Source organism: Macrotis lagotis, chromosome 7 (genome assembly GCF_037893015.1).
Source record: "Macrotis lagotis isolate mMagLag1 chromosome 7, bilby.v1.9.chrom.fasta, whole genome shotgun sequence".
Taxonomy (NCBI): domain Eukaryota; kingdom Metazoa; phylum Chordata; class Mammalia; order Peramelemorphia; family Peramelidae; genus Macrotis; species Macrotis lagotis.
The window spans coordinates 34805395-34828354 of NC_133664.1; the positions used below are offsets into that span (position 1 = coordinate 34805395).

Below are 22960 nucleotides of genomic sequence, written 5' to 3' on the forward strand. Positions count from 1 at the left end.
TTGGCTTCAGGTCCCACATACTAACTACTAAACTAGAGAACATTGTCTCTAGGTACCTTATCATTTAAAGCATTTCTATCTGGAACTTTTCCAGCCCTGTTCAGGTGTGGTAACTGGAATGACAGAGAAGCCCCAAAGATGAAGCAATCCAAAACCCGGAAAAGGGTATTTATTTTCACCACTGAGCTAAGTGGGTTGAACGAATGAAGTTACCTACTTATGAAAGCTAATAGATAACAGATTTGGTCATGGTAGGGACTTCAGAAGTCATCTCATGGAACCCTCTACTTTTGAAGATGAAAAACTGAGGCTCTGAAAGATTGTCTTGCCCAAAGTCACTCAGATTACAAGTGATAGAAATTGCATTTGAACTCAGATCCAAATCTTGTACTCTTCCTTATGACATCTTGCCACATTGATGGCAACTTTTAATACATTCTCTAAAACTATTCTACTAATTCCATGCAGATCCTGAGAGAAATGTAGCAATTTTCCCTTCAGAATCTAGGAGTATCCTTTAGGAGTTGCGGCTCATAAACTCCCACCCGTGTACTTTGTCCTTAATAATCTGTTGATATCCATTAGTTAGCCAATTTTAAGAAAGCCATTTACTGTTGTATACTTAGTCACACTATTCCTCATGAAGAATGAGATATATTCTAAATACAAATTCTAGTGGAAAGTGAATTCAGGATTAAGAGAACATCGTTTAGCAAATTTTGGTTCACAGATCCTTGTTGCTAATTCCTTTGTTCCCTTTGTAGCATCCTCATAATTATAGTGTTACCTTCTGGCCAGACTCCTTGTCAACTCCTGAATCTGTCTTTCCTTAGTTTGACAACTTTGCTGTGGGCTCTTAATGCAAACATTGCCAGAATTGTCCTGATGCTAAAGAAAAAGAGCAAATCCTCAGAAATTCTTGCAGCCAAGGAATAGGGGAGATGTGAAGTATATGGAGACCAGGCCAATCTCCTTCTCAGAAACCAAAATGCTTCTCCTCTATGCTGGAAAACATCTGAATTTCTAGATTTCACAGTAGAATGCTATTTTATCTATAGAATATGACCACATTTTCTTGACCAGTCCGGACTTACTTCCCAAACCACATTGCCTTATTTCATCTAATGTCTTTTCAGAACATCTATATTCATCAACAATTTTTTGCACTTATTTTAATGTCTATGATTGATTATTTGATTTCATGCTATTTCATATATCCTATAGCCCAATCCTTTCTGCTGGCTGTCTTCCAGACCAAGGATGCTTCCCTTCTCACCTTCATCTCCTGCCTGTCCTGGTTTTCTTCAAGACGCAGTTCAAATCCCACCATCTGTAATAGAACTTTACTCATTTCCCTTTCTTCTAAAACCTTTTTCTCGCATTACCTTCCATTTGAACTGCATATAAAGTGCATATACATAGCTATTTGGATGTTGTCTGCTCCAAATACAATATCAGCTCCTTAAGATCAGACAGCCCATTTTTTGCCATTTTTTCCATGGAGCCTGCCAGAGTATAAGACAATAGTAAATACTTAAGAAATGGTTGGATGAGTGAGTCCAATGTTAATATTCTGCTAACTGTCAAAAACTAGAAACTGCAGGGGAACCTTAGCATTTGTTGACTAAAGACAGAATAGTAGCACAGTATTATGCTAAAAAAATGACCCAAATCAAGCATCTGATAGCAGTAGCTTTGCTTAAAATGTACAGAATAATCTGTACCTGTCTGACTGAAATTTGTTGACATCTTTGAGTAGTGGATCTGGGCCCACATTATCTGAGAGAATGATACCACAACTTAAAATGAGTTTTGTAGGATATGCTTTTCAATTCCATATATTGGCATCTTGATGGGTTTCTTAAAAATCTAGATCATAGATTTGGGAATCATACAATTGAATCCTTTTATTGTATAGATGATAAAACAAAGGTCCACAAAGGCTAATTTGCTTATGATTCACAGTTGGTAAGTGTGAACTAGCTAGGGTCTGTGACTCCAGATTCTACACATTTTCTGCCACATCATGTAAATATTAAGAATCTCTGGGGCAGCTAGGTGGTCTAGTGGATAGAGCACCAGCCCTGGAGTCAGGAGTACCTGAGTTCAAATCCGGCCTCAGACACTTAATAATTACCTAGCTGTGTGGCCTTGGCCAAGCCACTTAACCCCATTGCCTTGCAAAAACAAAACAAAACAAAACAACTAAAAAAAAAGAATCTGGTCAAAAAGTCAATTATATTTTAAATATTCAGATTAGGAAAAAATCACAGAAGACTGGGGTGGGGTGGAGAATAACAGTCCAGAAGCCTGTTTTCATGAGATCCTAGAATTCAGAAGTAAAGGAACAAAGGTCATTGAAGATAATCCTTGATTTCAGAGAACTTGAGATACCCAGAAATGGTGTGATTTGTCCAAGGTCACATATGTACTAAGTGGCAGAACTGAGATTCAAAGACAGTCAGTCAATAAATACAGATTAAGCATTTTCTATGTATGAAGATTGGTTTAAGTGCCAGATTCAAGTTCAGTGATCTTTTCCCATTGGGTCCTCTAAGCTAGAGGAGAGGGCATTGCTTATGACCCTTCCCCTCATTCCCCCAAACCCCAAAACCCCTTGTCTGGAAGAAAAGACCTTCAATCACACCCACATCAAAAGGCCTGAAATAACCTCACCTGAGATCCTGGTTGAACTTGTCCTCATTAGAACTCCTAAAACTATGTTGCAACTGAACCTTACCAAGAGGCATTTCGAAGCTAGAACTATCTCTCCTACCTATTGGGCAGGTGACCTGCTGGTCCCTTAATGTTTGAGTGGGAATTCTTAACCAAGCATTCCTTAGTCTTTGTTAGTTAAATATAGTGAAATGATTCTATCTTCTGGGGCTGTTTAAACCTGCCAGAAACCCTCAGTCCCTTCTCCAGAACTGCAAAACAGGTTTTCTTCCCAGTGACTCAGTGACTTGTGCCTATTTAAATACAAATAAATACCTATTCACTTTACTATGTGCTGGCTCACCCTTAAGAAAACCCTATGTCTTTAACATAGTCTATACTATGTGATCAACCTGAAAAGTGACTTGGGATACCCATTCTCTGAGCATTGTGAAGATCAAGTCATCTTGCCTAACCATCAGAAGGTGGGAGGCATAAGGTCATTGGAATGACCAATATATAGAAAGAGCAAATGGTGTAGTCTGTACGCCAAGGAGGAATCCAAAGTGACTCTTACCTCCTTGTTAACAGACAACCCAAACCAGAAAAACAGACATTAACAAAATGCCTAACAAGTAATGTGTTGTTCACACATGTTTGGAACTATCTGCTGGGAATCCTGTGACCAGGGCAGATGTTAGAGAAGATCATAGAAGTATAGCAGGAAGTGATTGCAAAAGACTAATTAGTTCACCCTCAAAATTGAGAATAGAATTTATTATGTAAAAAAAAACTGGGGTAATAATCATGATCTCAGATAAAGTTAAAGCTAAATTAGGTTTAAACAAAAGAGAAAATTAGGGAAACTATATTATATGTTAGCGATGTTAATCAATATTGTTTTACATTATTTAAAAAATAGATAGCATAAGGTTGGAAAATTGCTGTGATGTAGGAATGCTGGACTGGTAGATTTTGAGAAACATGGAAAGACTTAGACTTATGAAGGAAGATGCTATCTGTCTTCAGAGAAACAGAGGACAAGCAGAAATAAGTATAATGTAGTCTTACATATGGGTATATGGATGTAGATTTCTATATATGGATATGATCATAGATATCTATGTGTATGTATGGGCCTACATTTATGTGTGCACAGGAATATATGTTTTATATATATATGTATATATATATATATATATACACACACACACATATGTGTGTGTGTGTGTGTGTGTGTGTGTGTGTGTGTGTGTGTGTGTGTGTATCTATACTTAATTGTAGTCTTGGGGGAGAAGAGGAAGGGGAAAAAAATAAAGTAAAAAGTGCAGAGCAGAGAACAAAGAAAAGACAGCTTTGAACACGATGGGTAGTATTCATTATATAGGCTTCCCTGAAAGGGAAATGGAAATGAAATAAAATGAAATGGAGGGGCGGTTAGGTGGCGCAGTGGATAAAGCACTGGCCCTGGAGTCAGGAGTACCTGGGTTCAAATCCGGTCTCAGACACTTAATAATTACCTAGTTGTGTGACCTTGGGCAAGCCACTTAACCCCATTGTCTTGCAAAAACCTAAAAAAAAAAAAATGAAATGGAACAGGTTTCAGTGCCTTATATTGAATCCTCTCTTATGTTCTGCTATGTATAAGGAAATTATTTTCTCTTCTTATTTTACATTTAAGATTAAAGTAAATTAAAAAAATTAAACAAATAAACATAATGGGAAATAGGAAAAAGATAAAGGTTATGTGACTTTCCAGGGTCACGTGGTCATAAATGTCAGAGGTGGGACATGACCCCAGATCTTCTACCTCAAGTGTTAGTGCTTTTTCTACGGTATTAGTTTTACTAATATCTGAAAGTAAGCATCTACTAGAAGGATGCAGTGTTCCAGTTATCTAAGAGGATAAGGGACTGGAACATATGCTTATCTCTGATGGTGATACTGATGCCTAGGTGCTGCAGTGGTTAGAGCACTAGGTTTGGAGTCAGAAAGACTCGTTTTCTTGAGTTCAAATCTAACAAACACTAACTGTGTGGCCTTGAGCAAGTCATATACCCTTGGCCTTAGTTTCATCATCTATAAAATGAACCAAAGAAAGAAGTGACCAACTGTTCTTTGCCAAGAAAACTCCAAATAAGGTCACAAAGAATCATGCTAAAGTGTACAGTGTTTTCCAAACAAACCACTTCACCTTTTTAAGTTCAGTCTTTGTAAAATAAGAGGAGACTGGTAGAAATAGGAAAAAAAGGAGGAAGTGAAATAGGCCAACTCTCTCCCACAACTACTTCAACAAAGACATGGGAAGAACACCAGACTGAGCAGTAAAAAGAAAATCTAATATGAAAAAAATAGTGGGTCACTTTTTTAACTGAGGTTGACATGGGGCATCCATGGCAAAATTAGAGAGAAAACATTAACTAGAAAAATTAAGCAGGAATTAAAATAGAAAATGAATCACTGAAGCAATAACCAGAAGACTTAGGGGATCTGGGAAGATAGTCTAGCCAAGAAGACCTGAGCAGAAACTTCCAGCAAGGGAACTAGACTGAGTTCTGTGGCTGTATTGCAAGACTAGGAGCAAATTTTCAGATCCAGAGGGTAGCACCTGAGGCTGTATAGAGAAACCAGAACTAGCCAGTATCTATCCCACATCAACCCCAATACTGGATTAAGGATCCAGGAGAGACAGAGGTTAAGTCTTATAGCTGTGTACCAGAGCTAAGAGGAATTACAGATGCAGCACAAACCAGACCTGAGGTGGTCAACCTAGCAAGAAGCAGGAAGAAAAGCAAATGTAACATTTAAATACTTAAAAGTCAAATGAGTTACAGAAAGAAAAAGTTAAACAATAATCATTTGGGGTCTCAAAATTTCAGACCAAGACAAATCTAAAAACCCTGAATGAGGGCTGTTAGGTGGCACAGTAGATAGAGCACTGGCCCTGGAGTCAGGAGTACCTGAGTTCAAATCCAGCCTCAGACACTTAATAATTACCTAGCTGTGCAGCCTTGGGCAAGCCACTTAACCCCATTGCCTTGCAAAAAAAAAAAAAAACCTAAAAAAATTATCTAATAAATATCAATGTGTAAAGCTGAATATTTAACTTTAAATTAAAGTTAAATAGTTAACCAAGAGACTAGAGTAGCATATCAAAAATGTATGCCATATTAAGAATGGATTTATTCTAGAAATCTGAGTCTGGTTCTATATTAGAAAAATTATCACCATAGAGCATATTAATATCAAGAAAAACAAAATTTATATGATGGAATCAATAGAAGCTGAAAAATTTTCACAAGATAGAACAATAATTTCTGTTAAAAATACTACAAAAACTTTATAATAAATGGGTTGTTCCTTAATATGTAATATCTCAAACTATGCACCCATATTATGTAACATGAGGATAAACTAGAAGTCTTCCCAATAACATTGGGAATGAAAGAAGAATATACATTATTGCTGATACTATTTGACATAATGATTTAAAAAAATGCTAGCTTTGGAAAAAGTCAAGTAAAAGACTAAACATAGGCAAAGAATAAACAAGATTATTGTTTATTTTGTAGATAATATACTTTACTTAGAGAACCCTACAAAGTCAACTAAAAACCAATTGAAATAATTACACTGACAAAATGAGGACTCATTATTTGACCAAAGAAAATTCTGGAGAAATTGGAAAGTGATTTGGAAGAATCTAAAATTAGCTTTATACCAATACCTCATACCGCATATCATGATTTGGCTATAAAGAGTCGTATCATAAACAAATTAAAGGAGTAAGGGGAAAAAAAATTACCTTTTAGATTTATATAAATGGGAAGAGACAATGAATTAAGAAGGAAGAATTATGGAGAATAAAATTTTAATTGACAATTTTGATTCCTTAAAAATAAAAAAATGTTTTTACATAAAAACAATTCTATTAAAATTAGAGATGAAACATCCACCTATGGGAAATAAATCAGAAAATAACTCATTGCAACAAGTTTCTCTGATAAATTTCTACTTTCCATGATACTGAAGGAACTGAATCAAATTTATAAGTCATTTTCCCAATTGATCAATGGTTAAATAATATGAACTGACCATTTCAAAGGAAGAAATACAAGCTATCACCAGTCAAATAAAAAAATGCTCCAAATTTCTAAAAAGCATAGAAATGAACATTAATGATATTCTGAAATTTTATCTAACCAATCAGGCTAGATGACCAAAAAATGGAAAGAAAGAAAATGGCAAAGAGTATGCCTTATTGGTGGAACTATGAATTGGTTCAGCTTTTCTGGACCGATGCCAAAAATTTCATTAAATCTGCATACCCTTTAAGCCAGCAGCACCACCAGTAAGACCATAATCTAAAGAGATCAAAGAAAGTGGGAAAGAATCTATATCTATAATTTTTAGCAGTTATTTTTGACATGACTAAGAACTATGTAACTAAAAACTGAGTATGTGCATCACTGGAGGAATAGTTGAACAAATCATGGCACATGAATGTAATAGAATATTGTACTAAGAGTTCTGATGATAGAAACAATTTCCTAGAGACCTGGGAAGGCTTGAGTGAAATGAGAACTAGCAAAACAATTTATATAATAAAAACACCATAGAAACAAACAATTCTGTAGCTTTAAGAACTGATCAGTACAGTGGCCACCCATTTTTCCAGCGTGCTACTGATGTAACACACTACTACCCATGTCCTGACTCAAGATACTATGAGGCATGCATTTTTGGATATGACTAATGTAGGAATTTGCTTTATTTGCCTGGCATATTATTGCAAGAGTTTCCTTTTTTTTTTTTAATTGTTTGTTTTTCACTTTGAGTTGGGAGTTGTGGGAAAGAGAAAAATAAGTGCTTGTTAATTGAAAAGATAAAATTAGTCTAGAACAAACAAAAGATAAAATGAGAGTATCAGCCTTAATGCATTTTAAGGTCCTTCCTAGATCTATAGTCCAATGGCTCTATATAGAAATATAAGATTGGTTTTGGGGTTTGATTGTGGTTCCTATATTCCCAAGGAGGATGATGTGTTTCAATATGATTGGAGACATTTAAAAGCTTAAAGGTGCTCTATAAAATTTAGTTATGGTGATAATGATGATGTTTTTCTTCAACTAGGTGAACCCATTCCTTTTCCTTTCTAAACAACTGGCACAAGAATCCATAATGTTGATCAAAGGAAACAAGGCAAAATAATTTCTTTTTCTTTGATTAATTATACCTAGTCTTTGTTAGTATTTCTGGGCCAAATTTTTTAGCCACTTGCTTAAGGCTTTTGGCACAGGAAAAAAAAAAGAATGAAGGAAGGAAGGAAGGAGGGAGGAAGGAGGAAGGGAAGGAGGGAGGGGAGAAGGAAGAAAGAAAGGAAAGAACAAAAGAAAGAACAAAGCAATGAAGGAAGGAAAGAGGGGGGAAGAGAGAGAGGAGGGATGAAGGAAGGAAAGAAGGAAAGGAAGGAGGGGAGAAGGAAGAAAGGAAGGAAAGAACAAAAGGAGGAACAAAGGAATGACAGAAGGGAAGGGGAAAAGAGAGAGAGGAGGGATGAAGGAAGGAAGGGAGGAAAGAAGGAATGAAGGAATAAAAGAAGGAAGGGAAAAGAAAGGGAAGAAAGAAAATGTAATATACACTGTACTAAACACTCTACAAATCCTTAAAACAACCCTGGGATGTAGGTGCCAATGCTAACCCCTTTTGGCAGTCCAGGAAATTAAAACAGAAAGATGTTCCATTACTAGGCTTTAGAGCCTCTAATTGGGTGAACCAGATTTGAACTAATCTTGTTGACACAAGGTTCTGTGATCCGGCCACTCTGCCACTCAACCACCTAGTGCTCACCCACAAGACCTAGAACATGGAAATGGCCTTAGGGACAGAACACAGCTACTTCCCATTAGACAAAGAAGAAAGATTTAGTCTCGCGTGCACATGTCTTTATGATCATCCTGAACAGTCATACCAGTCAGGCTTTTCAGAACTGAGGTCCAGAGTAGTTAAGTGATTTGCCAATGTCCTGTGAGTTGTAAATAGAATATTGGAATTAGACTCACGCTCTTAGACTCCAGAGTCAATAGTCTTACCCATTCTGTCACTGGTGAGGAAAAATGCCAAATTCAGAAGGAAAAATAACTGGGTTGAATTCTTCCTGGCGTCAACTCTTGGCAGAAGAACTCAAGGGAGAAGAACCCTGGGCAAATTGCTTAACCTGTTTAACCTCAAGCAATTTTTTTAATATTAGAAGTTGCAGTAAGTTGGTAGACAGTTCACTCCCTGGGAATTCCCTATAAGTATGACATCCCGAGTCCAAAAGCAAACAAAAAAATCATCACAGACTTGAAAAAATGTCTCACAGTTTAAAGATTGCTTATTAATGGGTGCTCTAATAGGTGACCACAATCTGGGTCCCTACTCTCCCATTTCCCAGCACTATCTGGCAGAATCAAATGGAAATGTTGTTTTATTTTGTTTTTAAATTTGTTTGACTATAGGTGAAATAATCTAGTTTTTCCAGAATGTAATAAATATGGACCGAGAGGATAAAGGGTAATTTGGAAAGACAAACTATAGAATGAAATCCAAACTAGAATTAAGTTCTCTAGAATGGTATCTATGGTATTATCTCTAGAAGGGGTCTTAGTGACTGACCATTTAGTCCAAATTCCTCATTTAACACTGGCAGAAACTGAGACTCAACATAAGACAGTTAGTAAATGGAAGAATTAGAATTTGAACTCAGATCCTGCCATTCTAAAGCTGTATGTTACATGAAACTTTTTTGAGTCTGTGATCATTTGGGGTTTTGTTTTTTGCTTATTTTTTTTTGTTTCTTGTTTTTTGGGGGAGGGTTGGATCTGAGATTTCACTGATATACAGAATTACTAGGGAGTAAACTGTATCTACTAACTTAGCACAGTTTATAGTTTTAAAAAAGTTACCAAGGAATATTTACAATTGCTTCCAGAAGTAAAGGTCTCATTTGTGATTAACATTTGGTCCAGTGGATGAGGCTGTGGGAGGAAAAATTCCCTTCCCTTTCCCCTTGGGTCATCTACCCCTGAGAAATAAGCTGGGCAGTTTTGTCTGATTTTACTGTCCTTTTCAGTACTGATGCTGTTTGTCCTTCATTCTCAAAGACGACCCTGAAATCAGGAAGGTGATACTATGATAAGCCCATGAACTGGATTTGAGTGAGGAAGTCACCAGCCTCACTTTCTCCTCTGGTACAATATGGGTCTAATGGTCAGATAAGGACGAGGACAACCGGAGATAGCCCTGGATGAGAGGTAGTGTTAAGTGACTTGCCCAAGGTCACACTGCTAGTGAAAGTCAAAGGCTGGTCCGCTAGCCACCGCAACCCCTAGTAGAGGTGAGAGGCTCCACATTCAGAGCTCAAACCCTGGTGACCTTGGAGCTATGAATCTTGGCCCAGTCTTGCTGCCGATCTAACAGGGAAGCTGCGTTAGTAAAGTGCCAGAGGTTCTTTAGACCCGGACTGGATGGAGCTAAAGATAGATAGGAACTGCTATAAACTGTGAACCTAATATCATACTCCTAGCCGTTGTCAGGGAGGGGTTATTCTTCTCCAATGCCAAGGTATTGGAGAAAATATTTGTATGTGGAGGTTTGCCCTGCCAGAACATATCTGACAAACCTGGGGGTGTCCTGAAGTCACCCTTGGGAGGTGTCTGGAACAACCTGAATCTTTAGCTGGACCTGGGCATTTCCACTGAAGTCCAAAGGGTAAAGATCACAGTTTATCCATAGGATTGGAACCAAGAACTGAAGGGGAAAAAGGACATTATGACTCCAAGAAACAGGTCTGGGGGGGGGGGGGGGGCAGTGTTTGTTTTTATTCAAACTTTTTGTGTTTCTCGATTTCATGTGCTTGTGGGTGGGTTCCCCTGGCCTGGAGCTCCAGTCATTGTGACCTTGGAGCCAAGATTCTGGGGGGAAGGGGGAGGGCTGGTTTGCAGTCATCTAGGCCAACAAGGAAGGCTGGAGAAACCAGGGTGCGGGGGATTTGAGCTAGAAGGGGCTTTTAGACTTGAATTTGGGGACTGTACTGTAGGAAATGAGGTGAACTACTTGCATACTTGTTATACCTTTCAAAGTAAATATTTCTTTGCCAAAATTAATTCAACTGTTTGTGATTAAACGGAACTGAAGTATAAGAAAGTCCATATTCACTTAGGGGACACCCTCAGGAGGGGCTGGAGCCAATGGCAGAGAGCCGAGACACCTCCAAATCTCCCTTAATGGTCACGGAGAACTCTGGGGGAAGAGTGAAATGGAGCACACACCTGGTCTTTAAGTCGCAGGAGCCAGAATGGTCAGTGTTACATATGAATGTTTAGTTTTGTTATATCTTTGAACTAAATGCTACTTTGTAAAAAATAAATAAATAAATAAATAAAAGAAGAATAGCCAGAATAACTCCAAGAAATGAATCCCTTCTTCCTTTTTTTTTTCTTTGCAAATCATCCTTTTCTTTGTGTTCATTCCAGTTCCTAATATTTTAGGTGTTTGAATGAATGGAGAATCAAGATGGAAGAAAGGGGGAAAAAAAGGAAGGAAGGAAGGATGGAAGAAGGAAGGAAGGAAGGAAGGAAGGAAGGAAGGAAGGAAGGAAGGAAGGAAGGAAGGGAAGGAGGGAGGGAGGGAGGGAGGGAGGAAGGAAGGAAGGAAGGAAGGAAGGAAGGAAGGAAGGAAGGAAGGAAGGAAGGAAAGGAGGGAGGGAGGGAGGAAAGAAGGAAAAGAAAAAATAAAGAGAGAATGAAGGGAGGAAGAAAAAAGAAAGAAAAGAGAGAAGGAAGGAAAGAAGGAAGGATGAAAAGAAAGAAAGAAGGAAGGAAGAAGAGAGAGAAAAAGAGAAAGAGAAGAAGGCAGGGAGGGAGGGAGAAAGGAACAAAGAAAAAGAAAAAAGAAAAGAAGAAACAATGAAAGAGAATGAAATAGAGAAGGCAAAACATTGTGTTTTTTTCTCTCTAAAGAAATGCAAAATAAAAAAAAATTAAATCACTTGGAAGCTATATCGAGGAGGGAGATTATAAACTGAATAACTACTGCCTCTGTTCAAACTTCTTAATTCCTGTTTGTTTAAGAGTATACAGAGGAAGTGAATCAAAGTCCCTGCCCGTCAGGTACCCTAGCTCTGAGTGTGTGGATCCAGTTCTCACACACTGGCTGGAAGCAGGGAATGCCTGGGGCCCCAGGAAGGGGAGACAAGAAATAGCAGCAACTTGCCTCCACCAGCAACGAGAGCCCAACTTCTGAAGCATTTCAGGAAAAAAAGTCTCCTTCCCAAAGCCATGATTAGGCACCAGCGCCAAGCCGGTCAACTTGACCATTTTGACCCTTCCTAACTGGCACCCTCAACCCCAGCACCCTCCTGCATGTGGATAGTCATATGGAGACTCAGCAACATTCCTCTACTCCACTACCCTAGGAATTGTTTTCTTTCAAGTCTCCCCCCCTCTACCTCCCCTACCTTTCCTCCAACAGAAATATTTTTTTTGGTTAAAAAAAATCCTCCTCTGTCTTTTTTATAAGTAATCTCTTTAATCAATAAAAGGTCTTTGGCTTTCCTATGATAACAACTTATGGAAAGATTTGGGGAACTCTAAAGTCAACAAAAAACAGTCTCTAAAAAGATTTATATCCTTATTCATCCTTCCTTTTCTTACCTAGGAAGGAAAAATGAGATGTTGTTGTAAGGAGAATGAATATAATGTGGAGGATTTCCAGAGTTGTGGTTTTTTGGTTTTATGAATCCCCAGTATTTAACATAATTCAGATCTCATAGTACTCACTTAATAAAAGTTTTTTGGTTAACTGATCAGAGTATGGTGTTACGTTTTTAATTCCTGCTATGTGAAGCAGTTGGTTACCAGAGTAGAGAGAGCAGTGGACTTAGAGAGAGGAAGACCTGAGTTCCAGTCCTACCTCAAATGAAACATTAGGTTCCCCGACTCAGAGCATTTTCACTGTCTGTCGCTCAAATATGAAACTCTCTACTTAGTTCTATTTCCTGACTTACTTCAGATCTCAACTAAAATCCAACTTTCTGTAAGAAGCCTTTCCTAGTCCTCCTTACTCTAGGTGCCTTCCTTCTGAACGACTCACAGCGTACCCCTGTGTCTGTAACATAATAAAGACTGTGTGTAAGCAGAGGCCAATCACTTAATTTCTCAGACTCAGTTTTTTCATCCCTAAAATGGGCATAAAATAGTGCCTGCCTCACATGGTTGTTGTGAGGACATTTCTATGGCACTTCAGAGTTTGCAAAGTACGTTGTAAAACAGAATACTGTATAAATATTAGTTATTATTATTATTACTATCAAATGAGACAACTTATTTAAAACTCTTTGCAAAACCCCAAAAGCTAAATAAATACTAGCTAATTTATAAAAGCAATTATAATTGTTAATTCTCGGATCTGGGGAAAAGAGAGAGATAACAAGAAGATAGAGTTAGGCCTTCTCAAGCAACCTAAGTCTAATAAGGAAGATAAAGCAGAAACCATAGGATCAAGGATTTCTAGTTGGAAGAGATCAGAAATACCAGCTAGTCCAGTTCCCTTACTTTATAAATGAGATTCCAGCCAGGGGCCATGACTTGCTCAAAGGTAGAAAGTAGCCACACTACAAATCAAACAAAGATCCCCTAAGACTTAATGTGCTGTGCTATATAAAACTATTAATATTAAGAAATAAATGTTAATAGACACAATAGCAAAATATGAATCAGAGAGAGCCAGTCTATTATATTAGCACTCAAGGCCTGGCTATTTCCTGAGTGGTTACTTCATTAGCAGCAATGAGAGAAATACAAAGAAATAAAATAAGTGAACCTATGTCCCCCAAGGAATTGCCAAGCTAACCAGGGAAATGGGACAAGTGAAAATTTAACTGATTAGAGGATCATAAATTTAGAGTGGAAGGAATCCAAGAGGTCATTGAGTTCATCCTCATTTTACAGAGGGGATAACTGAGGCACAGATAGGGTTCAATGATTTGTACATTATACAGTGTCTGTGGCAGAATTCAAACTCAGGTCTGGTTACATATAGTCAACAATCGACCTGCTAGGCCACTGAGTTGGCTCTAACTGGCACTGATTCAGCAAAGGTGCCAAGCGCACACTATTTTCAAAGGACTAGCAATGTACTGGGATATAGAGACTGATTTTGCTGCTCAATCATTTCACTCACGTCCTACTCTTCATGGCTCCATTTGAAAATTTTCTTGGCAAAGCCTTCTCGTTTTTACCTACAAGGAAACTGAGGCAAACAGGGTCACACAGACCAGTAAGTCTGAGACCAGATTTGAACTTAGGAAGATGAATTTTTCTGTCTCCTGATAGAGAACTCTATCCATTGTGCACCTAACTGTACCAATGTTAGAACCAGACTTTACTCTCAATAATCTAATGCTAGGGAGAGAGGAAGAAGAAGAATACAACTGAGAAATGCTTCAAGGAATTTCCGCCTGCATGGGTTTTGAGGTTACCCCAGAGGACAAAGAAACCAGAACAAATAGAATTATTCTAATATTATAAGCTCATAGGACCACCGACCATTCAGAACTGGAAGGGGCTTCAGAGGACATCTAGTCTAATCCACTAATTTTACAGAAAACCAACTGAGACCTAGTAAGGAAAAGTGAATTACCTAAGGTTACACAGGTATGACCCTGCAGTGCTGAAATTTAAATCTAGGTCTTCTAAATGCAAAGCCAGTCCTTGACTGCAGTAGTCAGAGGAAACTGGTGGGCTCTGAGATCTTGTGCTTGGCCGTGACGCTGTCCGCTGATTCTCCTTCTTCTACAGATATCCTGTACCTGATGAACTAGGAAGCGGAACAGGGTTTGGAGGCAGACAACTTGGTTTCAAATGCCAGCTCTGCCTCTTAGGACCTGTGTGATTCTGGGCAATTAGGGGTGTTCCACTAAAGGGTCGTCATTGATGCCATTTTATCAGAAGAGAAATGCCCTTTGCTGACCCTTCACTCCAATCTGTTCTCCTGGCTACTGAGCTAAATTTAGGGGTGCCCGGGCTTCTTGCATAATTTGTACAGGGATTTCTTGGCTTCAGATTGTCAGTTATCCCATCCCCCCAGGTCACTGCGCTCCTGAAACCAGCTCAGACACCGCCCATGTTGGCTTTCTCTTTTGGGCTGGGCTGGTAAGATGGGGAAAGGGAGAGGAACTCTACCCAAGGGGATGTGATGATGGCAAATGAGAAGTTCAGGCGATATCCAGGCAACAGAGGATAGAGTACTTTCAGCTGCAGGGAGGGGCCAGGGAAGACTTCCTGATGGGTGACTTGGCATCAGATTAGTGCCTTGAAGGAAAGCAGGAATTTCAACAGATGGAATTGAGGATGGAATTAATTTCAAGAATAGATAGTATAAACCAATGTATAGATGGAGTCAAGGATGGGAGGAGGACAAAGAACAGAGCATTCCAGTTTGACATGGATGTAAAATAAATAAGGGAGAATAGTATGAGATAAAACTTGTAGAGTCAGTGAAGGCAGCAAAAGGCAGTAGGCCATATTGTCTCAAGAGACAGAAAGACAGGGGCAGCTAGGTGGCACAGTGAATGGAGCACTGGCCTTGGAGTCAGGAGGTTCTGAGTTCAAATTTGACCTCAGATACTTACTAATTACCTAGCTGCGTGACCTTGGGTAAGTCACTTGACCCCATTGCCTCGCAACAACAACAAACTTTAAAAAGAGAGAGAGACACAGAAAGACTAGGTTCAAGTACCAACTCTTCCACAGGCTGGCTGTCTGAAACTGGGTAAGTCACTGAAATTCTAAAACCCCAGGAAACTCTCAACTGCATAGTCAATCAATGCCAGGCAAGGTGTCAGGTGCTAGAGTTGGTATGGATCCAAATTTGGAGATGAGTTCAGATACTGATCAAATTCCATATTAGGGCCAACAGAGACATTTGGATCAAGACTGTGAAAGACCCCAAAGAAGACCAGTAGTTGTTGTAAAAAGTCCGTCCACTAGCTCTGGGAAGATTCACAACATAAATCTTTGAGAATCTAAAAACTCATTCCTAAAGGAATGACACTGGAAGACACTAGAACCCCCATCAACCAGGTATTCCGGATGCACGGCCATGACTAGAATACTTAGAAAGAAATAGGGAGGCACTGAAGACTTATGAGCAGAGGAGTGATATGATGACTGTGATTCATGAAGAAGAATATCTGGCCAATGGTATGGGTGAGTCAACAATGGAGAAGCATGAGAAAAATATATATGCTTTTCATATGTAGTTACACATGGACATGTTATTTCCTCTGACAAAATGCAAGCTTTGTGAGGGCAGGGATTTATTTTATTTTTGTCAAGGTTTCTCCAGGGTCTAAAGTATACCCCATAATCACTTGGTAGACACTTGCTTTTTGACTAACAAAAAATTCCTAACAAAGGATAACCTAAATGAATCTACCTCTCCAAGTATTGCCATACCTTGCTAGTTCTAGATGGTACCAGAATTAAGATACTGGGGATGGTATTATTGTGCCATCAAATCTCTAGAATTTAGTCCCAATCTCCCTTTCTTTCCTCCTCCCCTATACCCCCAGCCCTAATAAAAGGGGAAAAGTCACGCAACTCTCCTCAGATAGAAGCTATGATCTTTAATTAGGTTAATGGGTTACAAATAGGTTAATTAGGTTAATGCCTGTGAATAAGGAAACTGCTTTATAATTGCTACTGTCATTTTTCCAGCCCATGGTAGCAAGCTTAGTATAACTGCCTCTGGATGCTCATCTCTGATGTTTGGGTACATTTGGTTCTCTGGGATAACTCTCACGTGAGGCAAGCTGACTCCTTTCCCTCTTTGGCAAAGCACTGGGAGAGATGGATTTTCTACCTTCAGAATGATTTCTTGCTGGTTTCCCCTGGAATGAAAGCAATTTTGAAAAAAAATGTTTTTGACAAATGAAAAGGGGTGGGGGGAACACATCTCTTAAAATCCAGGGCATTCAAAAGTTTCATTTTCCTGTTTTAATTTGCTTTAGTGTTTCTAGGGAATAATAATAGTTTTTTAAATGCCAAAGGTGGCATTCATCATTCAAAGCCCTCTAATTTTCTCCCATATTGCAAGTAATATGGTAATAGTTCTCCAATGAAATATTACCTGAAATATTACTCAGTCATTTTTCTTTACCGTTCAGAGTTATTTGGAAAAAATGTATCATCTTTTCACAAATATTTACTTTTGGGAGGATGCTGCAAATGATCTGTGATCAGGGCTCAGTCTCATCCTTGTCAAAAGGAGGGTAGAAGGGGGGGGGGAAGAGAGAGAGAGAGAGAGAGAGAGAGAGAGAGAGAGAGAGAGAGAGACAGAGAGAGAGACAGAGAGAGAGACAGAGAGAGACAGAGAGAGAGACAGAGAGAGACAGAGACAGAGACAAAGACAGAGACAGAAACAAAGACAGAGAGAGACACAGAGATACAGAGAGACAGAGAATGAATTAAAGAAAGAGGAAAAAGAAGGAAAAAGAAAAATAGTATTAAAGAAAGAAGAAAAGGAAGAGGGACAAAAGAGAAATATAATGAAAAAAGAGGAAAGGAGAAAGAAGAAGAAGAGGAAGAAGAGAAGAGAAAGAAGAGAAGAGAAGGGAAGGGAAGGGAAGGGAAGGGAAGGGAAGGGAAGGGGAGAAGGAAAGGGGAGTGAGAGGAGAGGGGAGGAGGGGAAAGGGAGGGGAGAAGAATCACATAGAGAATCCAGGATTGGATTCTCTAGAAAGATCTGAATTCTACTTTTAAAATGAGTTTCCATCCTTCTAGGTATTGTAAGTATAAGAAAAAATATCAAAACCTCACTATTCATGGGTTCATTATAGAATGCAGACCCCAAAAAAGGATGCACAGAGAGACCATGGAGACTTTAAAAGATTTATTTATGATGTATTACTGTAATTTTTAATTTAGACATGCAAATTTTTTAATTTGCACTGACTGCTTTGCCTTAATGGTTTTGATTAATACTTGGAGGTAGTGTTTGTGAAAGAGATTTATACTGTGATTCATCTGCAAAATAATCAAATCATTACCAGCTAATGACAAAGCTGTGAAAAATGATATAGATATTGTGTAACTTCCAGCTATGGCAGAGCACGTGGAGGTGCCCGATCCTTCCAGCAAATGTGGCCTTGTGTTAATAACTGCTGGGAAGTTCTCTTTAGGTCCACTCTAATTTGGCAACAAAAAACATTGATCTTAATAAAGCTGTCTGATAAAAGAAGCAGTGATTAACATCCCGGACCCTCCACTCTGCTGCACACGCCAAGCCTTCTCATCCTTTCTCTCTTTCTTGCTTTCTCTCTTTTTTTTCCAGGAATGAAATTCCACTGCCCATCCTGCTTAGTGGTTGCATCTCACCTCAACCCTTTCTAGGTCTTCAAATCAATGCCACAAATAAACAGTGGTCCAATCCAACCCCACCCCCCCTCTTCCCCGGCCCGGCCATCTGGGCACAGAGGCAGGGAGGCAGTGTTTGGAGAAAAGACAAAACAGCTCAGTTCTGGCTTTAGCTGAGTTTTGTTGCACTTGTCTGGAGAGAATTTTTCTGTTGAGGAAGCAGTTTCTCCCAAAGATATGCAGAACAGAATAGAAGAGAAGGAAATATAGAGCAAAAGCAACTTAGAGTCCAAAAGAAAAATATGCATCTTACCTCCATCTCCCTCAATAAAAAGATCAGGCAAAGAATTAGGCAGCAGTCACTTCCAAAGGTCCCACTGTCATTCCTAACTAACCAAATGTTATGAAAGTAATCACAAATAACTATGGAACAGAATTGAGCTTTTTTTAAATTTATTTTTGTCAGTGATGTAACATGATACTATGATAGAAAATGTGGAGAATGATGAATAAATGAACATTTATTAACTATTTATCACAATCCAGGTACCATTCTAAGAATTGGAGAAACAAATGTGAAACTGAGACATTTGCCTTGAGAGTCTTGCCTTCAAAGACTTTATATACTTAATAAGAGATCTTTTGCTCAAAAATCAAGAGACCTGAGTTCTAGTCTCATCATTTTACTACAAAATCATTCTATATTATTAGGATCATAAATATCAGCCTTAAATCAGACATTTAATTCTCTGAGTTTTCCTCACGTATAAAATGAGACTGTGGGATTTGAATAGCATCGTTTTATATTTATTCACAAGCCAGACAAATACTTTCTTCTCTTTCCACATCTTCAGTTCTATAATTCTGTGAGTCACTGAACAAGTCTCATTGCCCACACATCTTTCATGCATTGAGTTTAGAGACTACCTCCTTTATTTTACAGATGAAGGAATCATAGCCCTGACAGATTATATGTGTAAGGTCAAACAGTAAATCAATGCCACTGGAAAGAACCTAAGTAGCCTTACTTCTAGATTAAAACCATACCTAGTTCTGGGAAAGCCACAATTCCTGTTTTATTCCCTAATTGACCCATTTTTTTTTTTTAGGTTTTTGCAAGGCAATGGGGTTAAGGGGCTTGCCCAAAGTCACACAGCTAGGTAATTATTAAGTGTCTGAGGCTGGATTTGAACTCAGGTATTCCTGACTCCAGGGCCAGTGCTCTATCCACTGCACCACCTAGCTGCCCCCCAATTGACCTCTATTTTAAAGAAAGAAATAAAGATTTGAATTCCAGATAATAATGATGAAGATTAGGGGAGAAGAGACACAGCTTAAAGACATTTCTAAAGCAAAGGCAAATGATTCTCAAAATTCCATTGAAATAGAGAGAGAAGCAACCCAAAATACTCAAATGATCTCTATATCATATTATGGAGATTCTATATCATATTATGATATATCTCTAAGTTATATTTCATGAAAATTCTCATCAAAGTCACTAATAAGGAGGCTAATTGACTGGATTTCACTTCCTGCAATCTAGCAATCATTTATTAAATGAATGAATCAATAAAAAAGTATTAAGTGCTTACCATGTACAAGACAGTGGACTAGGTACCAGAGCTATAAAAGACAAAATGAGAACTAACCCACTGTCTTCAAGGATCTTAAATTATCATAGGAATACCCCATCCTTTAAGTTCTGGAAAATCTTGGATAGACTGGTCAGATGGTCAAAAGGTGGGCAGCCAGAGCAAGGAGGAACAGAGGCAAACCAAAGGCTTTGGATAACCCACAAACTAGATAATTAGTCCCTAAATAATCAAGAGTTGGCTGCATCATCCCAAAGATTCAGAATTATTGTTATTATCATCATCATCAACGTGGCAGGAAGCCACCATGCTCTTTCAGATTCCACAATGGAAAATTACAGCAAGCTGGTTAGAGCTAACATTTCATTGAGGACCAATCTATATTGTCTATTGCAATGACACCAGACTCTCCACAATTTCAGTGAACTGTTTTACAGAATTAGAAAAGAAGGGGGAAAAAAAGGAAGGCGATATTCTGGAAAACACAAACTGTGACTACTTATCATTATTATTTATCACTTATTTGGGTGCCAACTGTGTCCTCAATGCTGAAAGAAAAGAAGGGGGGGGGAGCCACCATGCAGAGGAAGACAGTCCTTGCTCACTGGGCTCACAATCTAATTTTGTTTGTCTGTCTACAATGAGCCCGACGTCTTTAATTAGCGGCAACTGCTGCCGACACGAAGTCACAAAAGGGAGATCAAAAATTTCTATCACATTTCTAGACATGAAGACAAATGGGAAGGAAGAACCCTAAATGTAATTAATTTTCACTACAGCTGGAAAAGGAAAACTTTCAACCATAGTGCCTTACAAAGCGTTTATCGGTCCGGATTGTGTCAGTAAGTGTGATATGGGGCCTGGGCCATTGGTTCTCGGATTCCAGATAGGCTGTGTCTTCCAATTGGACTGGGGAGTAAAAGGAAGATAACCCCTAGCTCTACTTAGATTTTTAGAGTTGAATATAGCTAAAGGGCACAGAGCAGAGCTAGAGGAAGGGGGGACCAGGTGGGGTAGAGATGCCTCTGATTCAATTATATGCAGTTCCCAGAAGGAAGAAAAAAAAAACCCAACTTGATTCTGCTTGGAGGAGGTTCTATGGGAGTCATTATATCAAGGAAGAGTCAGAATCCAAATTATCCAGATTGATCTCAGATAATGAGGGCCTGGACAGAGTTACCTTACACAATTCAAGGTAGAAATAATCTAAGCAATGAAGCTGAGAAAAGGAAAGGGAAAGCTATTCTCAGAGGTAAACTTACAGAAGAATAAGTCACAAGGATTTAACTGAATCATTCCAACTAATGCTTGAATAAATAAAGCAGCTAAATCCTTGGGAATCAGACCAGTGTTTCCACTCCACCCTCCCACCCCTGTTGCCAGCTTCAGAAGATTGTCCAGGGCCAGCTGGAGAGGGGAGGGAGTCCAACATCTGAGGCAGAAGGGAAGAGACATCCCTGGATGTCAATGATTTGGGAAAATGGGCCAACAAATCTGATGCTCTACACTCAGCCCCTGGAGGGCATGCTCAGATGAGAAATGTCAGTATCTGAGGAGCGCTGATGACAGATGGGTCATTGGAATTGTGTTTTACTAGCTCAACTCGACCTGCCAAAGAGACACAACTCTTCTTCCATTCCTGGACTCCTACCTCCACTCTTCCCAGGACTGGGTGAGTTTTCCACATGCCTCAACTCCCTATCCAATGCTCAGTACTACAATGAAGTATCTAGGAGGAATAAAAGACGTATGCCATACGCCCTCAGAAGCTTGTTGTTATTGCTTAGTTTTCCTCTTGCAAAAAAAGTAGAAGTGAAAGATGTTCTAGATTGCAAAAAAAGAAAAAGAAATATCAAAACTATGAAGAAGAGTGAAAAAATATCCACAAAACATTTCTACCTGTCCTGAATGAATAATGAATGGCCCAGGAAGTCTCCACCTGTGCCCAATCTCTGACTATGAAGCCGTGAAAAAAGAAGTCAGAGAAACACAGCTTATATTTCATTGACTATTTTATGTCATGCAAAAATGCATTCCTCATTCAGTGAAATTTAGGGTCCTTTTGATATTTCATCATCACATCTCAGATTTATAACTTGAAGAGACTATAGGGGCAAATTAATCCACTACCACTCTTAATTCAGGTGATGCAGTAAATGGGCTGAGAGTCAGGAAAACTCATCTTCATGAGTTCAAATCCAGCCTGACCCCGAACATATCATTTGACCCTGTTTGTCTCAGTTTCATCACCTGTATAACGGGCTGAAGAAGAAAATGTGTAAACACTCCAGGACGTTTACCAAGAAAACCCCAAATGGCATCCTGAGGAGATGGATCCAATTGAATAATGACAGAGTTACCTTACACAATTTGAGGTAGAACTAATCTAAGCAATGAAGCTGAAGAAAGGAAAGGGAAAGCTGTCATCAACAAAAAACCCAGTTTTATAGATGAAGAAACTAAACCTTGAGGAAGTAAAGTGATTAGTCCAAGTTCACACAGGTAGTAAGCACCAGAGAGGCAGAATTTGAACCCAGGTCAACTTGCTTTTCTATCTCTTGCCTTTGTTTGGTTTTGATATCATACTCCCAATGCCAATGGGCATAGTGAAAAGTCAACATTAAAGGTTATATATATCAATCCCCTCATTACACAGATGAAAGAACTGAGGCTGAGAGAGAGAGAAATGACTTCCAGAGTCACCCAGTTAATAAGTATCAGGGGTGAACTTGAACCAGGCCCTGCCTGACTCCAGGTCATAGCTTCATCTACAATTCCAAAAGTACTCTTGGATGGGCCTTGCTTTGTAAAGCTGAAAATCCACTATAAGGGTCAGGCAGTGTTATTGTTACCTTTGTATGTTGAGATTCTACTTTGGGCTCCAACTCAACTAACCAATTCTCCTTTTACCTCTGTTTTTCTTTTTTCTACCATCCCTTTCCAAAACATTGATGATGACATTTTCTTCCTGCTTTATTGACCTTCTGTGTCCCTCCTCCTCCTCACCTTAGTGTTCTCCCCTTCCTGGACACCCAGTCCCATGTATCCCATCTTCCACAATCACTCAATCACATTAAGTCCCTACTAGGTGCCAATCTTCATGGTAAGTGTACTGGATCTTGCAGATTCATTATGAATCCAGTTCTCACAATCACATGTTTTCATTGTTCCCATCTGTCCTCTTTACACATCACATGAAGTCAAACGAAGATATAGGTAAGTGTGCTCTCCAATTCATCTTCCCTCAGATTCCATCTGTCACTGCCCACCGTCCCTCATGTCTTTCCTGTTTCCATACCCGCTAACTCCACC

At 38.9% G+C, this 22960-nt stretch overlaps 1 long non-coding RNA gene across 2 annotated transcripts in view; it reads right to left on the reverse strand.

Moving 5' to 3' along the window:
- Window positions 1-16326: 16326 nt before the first annotated feature.
- LOC141494489 (uncharacterized) overlaps window positions 16327-22960 on the reverse strand; it is a 33552-nt gene continuing 26918 nt past the window's right edge. For both annotated transcript variants that reach the window (XR_012470465.1, XR_012470464.1), the window contains exon 4: window positions 16327-16588. This is a non-coding gene — a long non-coding RNA (uncharacterized LOC141494489). The remainder of the gene's footprint in view (window positions 16589-22960) is intronic.